We start from the raw sequence: 6,149 nt of genomic DNA, 5'->3' as shown, positions 1-6,149 counted from the left end.
GCAGGAGAGAGGGCAAACAGGGCAAGTGGCTGAAGGGTCTTGGGGCTGGGCAGGGGGCAATGGGGAGTCATGTGAGGTGTCTCTGGGGGGCCCCTCAAGGCAGTGGGGGCCCTGAGATGACTGCTTCCCCCTGCCTAATGGTAGTTACGCCCCTGTTCAAGATAAAATTCCTCTTCAGTTCCTCTCTTGAGATCAAACTCCATTCCCTCTTGTCTCATAGTATGTGTGGTAGAAAGTCTCAAATTCTTCCATTTCTTTCCATCATCCAATATGACAGGATTTCCACAGATTCCGATTATTTGCTCGAGTTGACTGAGGGTGACAGTCGTCAATCGGACAGTGCTGGCCAAGGTGAGTCTTTGCAGTATCCATGGCCATTGGGGATGCCTGCCCTGGGGTCCTCATATGGGAGGCACCCAGGCCTTTATGGCCAGCCCACTGCCTATGGTGCATGCACTCAAATCTGGCAAGGTGCGGGTGCAGCTTCAGTAGGGGTCCCAGTTACCCTGATGTCCACAATGCTGGTGACACCATTACCCCAGGATCCATACCCACCAGGCGACACTTCTCTTCCTTTAGGGGACCATCTGTTGCCAGCAGTAAAGGAACATATTTGGCAGGGGGAGTTTGTTGACATTTTCCAGTTGCTCTTTAGGGAGCCAAAGCCAGTGGTCAAGGAGGGAGAGCAAAAAAGGGAGAGGGAAATATCTAAGCATAAGCCTGTAGAGCATAATTGGACCAATTGGTTATCGGCTTACACTGTGTACATGGGTGTGTTTCTCCAAGTACACCCATTTAAGGGTCCAGCTCTGCTTAGATACTTAGATATAATTCATAGGGCCTAAATGGACTTCTTGGGGAATGCCAGGGAATGCTATGATTGTTCCTTTCACCTAAGAGCCTATCTGAATCCTACTATTCTGTGGGATAAGCAACATCAGGAGCTCTCCTGATGCCCTCCACACCCATTCAAAATGAGCATTCTGATAGCAGCCATATTAGTGCTGAGAATTCAATGGCGGTGACAGGTGTAACTGTTCACCCTGTCGTTTTCATCATTAATGTGGGTTCTGTGGAGGAAAGCATGCTAGCATCCACTGTCAAAGATCTAGGGGGTTTCAGGGAGGCTTTAAGGGCTAACAATAGGGTGGCAGAAAGGGTGGAAGCACTCAGCAGGGCAACAATGCTGTAAAAGGGCCCCAGTCTAATTAGGCTCCCAGTACTGGCTCGCTATCTGGGAAGTTACCCTTGTAGGGATCAGGCAAACTACTTATGAACAGGTTTTAGTTGTGGGTTTCGTATTCCTTGTTCCAGTCCAAAAGTACATTGTTCAGCCCCCAATTTGAGGTCCGTTCTGGGCATGGAAGCAGTGGTGCTAAGAAAGATTCAGAAAGCGGTACCGGGAGGGGGTGTGCGTGCTCGGAACTGCCTATACCCAACCTGCAGATCTCCCCTTTGGGGGTGGTATCTAAGAAGGCCCCTGGAGAATATAGACTTATACACCACCTGTCTTTTCCCCATGGCTCTTCGGTAAACGATGGGATCCTGGCCAAGCTCTGCTCTGTACGGTATACCTCATCTGATGAGGCAGTTTGGATGGTCCATTCTTGCGGGCCTGGCACGCTTTTGGTGAAATGCGACATTGAGTCTGCATTCCATTTGCTCCTTGTTCACCCAGATTATTTTAATCTCCTTGGCTTCACCTTCCAGGGCCAATATTACATCGATCGAGCCTTGCCCATGAGTTGCTTGGTTTCCTGTGCTGCTTTCAAGTCATTTAGCTCCATGTTGGAGTGGATGCTTTGATGAAGGGTGGGCCTTCAAACAATGGCTCACTTCTTGATGACTTCCTTTTTTCGGGAAGGGCGGGGACTGATCAGTGTAGACGCCTTTTGGAGTTCTTTCAAGTTTTATGTTCCGAGTTGGGTGTTCCCTTGGCACGGGACAAGAATGAGGTTTATGCCCCCGTCCTCACATCCCTGGGTATTGAGTAGGACACACAGTTGGGTTGCTCCAGACTCCCCAGGGTTAAGTTGATAGTTTTGAGGGCCTTGTTGGTGGAATGTATGCAGGCACGCAGGGTCATGCTTCGTCAGCGACAACAACTTATAGGTCACCTTAATTTTGTATGCAGAGTGGTTGCCCCAGGGTGGCCTTTTCTGAGACGTCTCTATGATGCTACCATAGGCATCAAGGAAGCTCATCATCACATCAAGATCATGGCCCCCATTTGGGCTGATTTGGGACTGTGGGCATCCTTCATGGACTCCTACAATGGGGTGTCCTTTTGGTGGGACTCTCAGCTGTTAGAGGCCAAGCTTCAGGTCCAGTTGGATGCCACTGGGAGTCTCGGTTTGGGGGTATACTTTCAGGGGTGCTGGTGTGCTGAAAGGTGGCTGGAAGCCTGGGTAGCTGTGGGCATCACCAAGGACCTCACCTTCCTTGAGTTTCCCCCCATAGTTTTGGCCGGATACATTTGGGCTGACCTGTTCAGGGATAAAATTATGTATTTCTGGTGCGACATCCAGGCCACAGTGCACATCATTAACTGATAGACATCTAGATCTCCCAAGGTTATGGCATTGGTAAGGGCATTCGTATTAGCATGTCTGAATAATAACACCATGTTTGTGGCTTGTCAGATGCAGGGAGTACAGAACAGATTGGTGAATGCCCTATCTCATTTCCAGGTGCACCGCTTTCATCAGCTGGTGCCGGAGGCTTTCCAGGACTTTAGGAAGCAGGTATGAGTGGGTCAGGAATGCCCCCCACCCACAGAGCCTCTTATCCAGTATTTGTTGCACCTGAGGAGTAAGGGTTTATCCTCTAGAGCCATGGCGGGTTTCCTTGCTCCCATTGTCTTCTTTACTAAGGCTCAGGGTTTTCAGGAAACCATGGTAGACTTCAGATACTTGAAGGCTGGTCTAGAGAACATCCTGTCCAGGCCAACAGCTGCAGGCCGCTTACACCCCCAGCCATCCAGGGCACAATAGAGCAATTTGACACCATCTGCCAGTCTCTCTATAATGCTCTTCCATGCAGCCACGCTGGTGGCTTTCTTTGGGGCCTTCCGAGCAAGTGAGCTGTTCCCAAGGGGACAAGGGGCTCTACAGCCAGGGTAGTCCAGTTTGGGGACATGGTCCTTAGCCAGAGTTCAGTCAGGTTGCAGCTCAGGTTTTCCTAAACTGACCAGAGAGGCAGGGGGCAGTCTGTGGTGTTGCACCACTCCAACAACCCAACTTTGTGCCCAGTGCAGGTGTTGGGGAATTACGTGGCATTGTGGGGACGGAATGCAGGGTGCCTGTTCATCCACAGGGATGGGTGGCCCCTCTCCCAATACCAGTGTTGGGTGGTGAAGTGTAGATCCTTGGCAGCAGTGGGGGTCTCCACAGAAGGCTTGTCATAGCTACAGTGGCTTCCCACCTAGAGTTTTCAGGTGAGGCCTTCCAGCATATTGGCTGCTGGCGACTGAGCACGTACAAGCGCTATGTGCACTAGGAGCCTTGACATTAGTCACTGGTTGTTCTTTTCCTTGCAGGCCCAGCGTGGCTGGCCGAGCGGGCTGAGGTTCTCATCCTGGGTCATTCGATTGTGTTCTGGGCCCACAAGACGGTGTGTGGGACACAGCCTGGAACACAACTAGGACTTGGGAAGTGGGCATTGATCTCCAGGATCAATTGGCCGAGTATGGTAATTGCCCAATTCTTGCCCATGCTACAGAAATTCCTGTTGGCTAACTCACCACCGGACATCCTGGTGGTGCACATGGGAGAGAACAATCTAGTTACGGAGTCAGGGCTTTCCATCGCCCATCGCATCTGGGCAGACCTGGTGCGAGTACAGGAGTAGTTCCCTGGGATTATAATCATTTGGTCAGACATGTTACAATGTTGAGTTTAGAAGGGTGCTGGGGACCCTTATAAGATTGAAAGAGCCTGCCATATGGTTAACGCCCATATGGCGTGTTTTGCCCAAACCCTTGGAGGAGGGGACTTTAGCACACCCCAACATTGTTTTCTCAGTGCCAGATTTGTTTCGAGGGGATGGAGTTCACCTTTCACTCAAAGGGATGCGTTTATTTCTTGGGGGTATCAAGCAGGGATTGACCACTCTTTTGTGTGGTTGGTGCAGGGTGTTAAGTTAGGTTAACTCATGCTGTGGCAGTTAGAGTGCGGTTGGGAATAACATCTGAATTGGTTAGCACCTTCAGGTAAGCCTTTGGCTATAGGTCGGACAGGTCAACTCCCAAGATGCTAGGAGTGGCTCAGGGAGCTCTGGCCTGGACCAATCTACTCTGTCAGGTTAAGCTTCCCGGACATGCTGAGCAGCTACCGGGGGGTGCTGCTAAGCAGAGGCCTAGCCTTAGGTAGGCTAGGATAGGCAGCTCCTGCTTTAGAGCATTGGGGGCTGCCTGGACCATGTGCTATAGGTGAGACATGCCCTGAAGATGCATGCCTCTAGTTACTACACTGTAGGGGTGGAGAGCCAATCCCTGTTCTTTATTTAACATTGCATTTGAAGTTGATAGGTAAATTGTGGCCCTTATTTATACCAACACCTTTGTGTTTTGTATCTTCTTGGGGTGTGGAGCAAAAGTTTTATTCAGCAACAACTCCATTTTCTCATTCTCCTTTTCCTCCTTTTTCTTTTCTGACTCCACCCTCCAGACACTCCACAGGATCCCTGCTGGGACAAACTTCTCAACAACACAATATAAAAGATTACTAGATGGAATACAAAAGATTACTCGCTTGAATACAAGTTCAGTTCATTATTATTGCATTTCCAATCAGCATTATCATAAATTCTAAAGAATGAAACAGTTAGAATTTTTCAAGACAGCATTTTGAAAATCTTTGTTTAGATGTATTTTAGATATTTTTTACAGTTAGCATGATAACAATGGCCACCATCTTGTCCCAGAAACAATGCAATATCCATGCATTCTTGGGGGTGTGGGGGGAAAGCCACAATTGAAATCAAATCCTCTGTCACAATAGGCATGGGCAAAAATATGGTTTCAAAAATAAAACAAATAAAATAACATGAAATCAATATAATTATGAATAAATAAATGATGAATAGAGTTTTTAATATTGAAAACAAATGGAATAATAAAAACATTCTTGCACACTCCTAGTTTTATTGGAATATAAACAAATATTAAGAGGTTTTAAATAGCAAAGTGCTTTGAAGTCTAAAGAAGTGCTGGAAATGAATGTTCTACTACACAACCCAACTGGATAAATATTCTCTTAGTACAGCACATTTTAAATGGCCTAAAAAGTGCAATGAAACACAGTATGAACCTATTTTTTCCATCTGGAGACCTGGTTGACCTTTCTCAAAAATAGCAGGTTAGCAAAGTTGCCCACAATGTGAACATGTTGTTAATTAGCACACCAAATAAACTTGCAGCCTTTGATTCTGTTACTTCTCACTTGGTCTTCATTCTGTAACACATCAACACATCTACAAAGAGAGGAAAAACAGCTGTTTTTCTCTTTAAGAGTCCATATACTATAAACAATGTGCCACTGAGGCCAAGTTTTCTAAAACTTGAGAGATTTGAGACTATGAGATTTGGTGCACAGAACTTGAAAATTGTTGCTAAATTATCTGCTTCAGCTGTAGGGAGTGACTGAAGCGGATGCATTAACTGTGGTTTCAGTGTCCTGAAATGAACTTAAAACCATTAGACTTAAAGTGCGTATTAGTAGCGAAAGGACAGATGGATGACATGGCTTTTTTAGCTAAGAGAATGAATGTAGTCCTGTTCAGACATTAAGATTATGCACACACACAATCCCAAGGGCAGGTGGAAGGGCACGTGCGTGGGGGGTAGTGGTGTTCACGGAACCGTCTGGCCCAGTTCCGTTCGAGGCCAGACCAGCCTTGAATGGAACTGGGCCAGTTTGGTCCGGCCCCCATCGAACACCCCCCCACACCGTTCCAGACCAGTCCACAAACTTTTTAAAAAAAAATTAAAATCCAAAAGTAACTACCTGTAGCCCCTCCGGGGGGCTTGCTGTAGCTGGGGGGGGGGGTCTGCACGGATTCCCTCTCCCCCCACCAGCCTCCCTCATCACTGCCACGGCCAGGTAAACCTAGTCTTTTTGGCCCTTTTGGACCTCCGTAAAAGTGAGCAG

General features: G+C 47.8%; 1 long non-coding RNA gene across 1 annotated transcript; it reads left to right on the top strand.

Moving 5' to 3' along the window:
* The first annotated feature begins 276 nt into the window (after positions 1-276).
* On the top strand, positions 277-5,880 carry LOC128324956 (uncharacterized). Its single transcript, XR_008307186.1, has 3 exons — positions 277-351; positions 2,643-2,744; positions 4,668-5,880. It is a non-coding gene; the product is annotated as an uncharacterized LOC128324956 (long non-coding RNA).
* The last annotated feature ends 269 nt before the right edge of the window (positions 5,881-6,149 follow it).

Source organism: Hemicordylus capensis, chromosome 4 (assembly GCF_027244095.1).
Source record: "Hemicordylus capensis ecotype Gifberg chromosome 4, rHemCap1.1.pri, whole genome shotgun sequence".
NCBI lineage: Eukaryota > Metazoa > Chordata > Lepidosauria > Squamata > Cordylidae > Hemicordylus > Hemicordylus capensis.
Note: the sequence above shows the minus strand (reverse complement) of the source record. Positions and strands in the feature narration are given on the sequence as shown.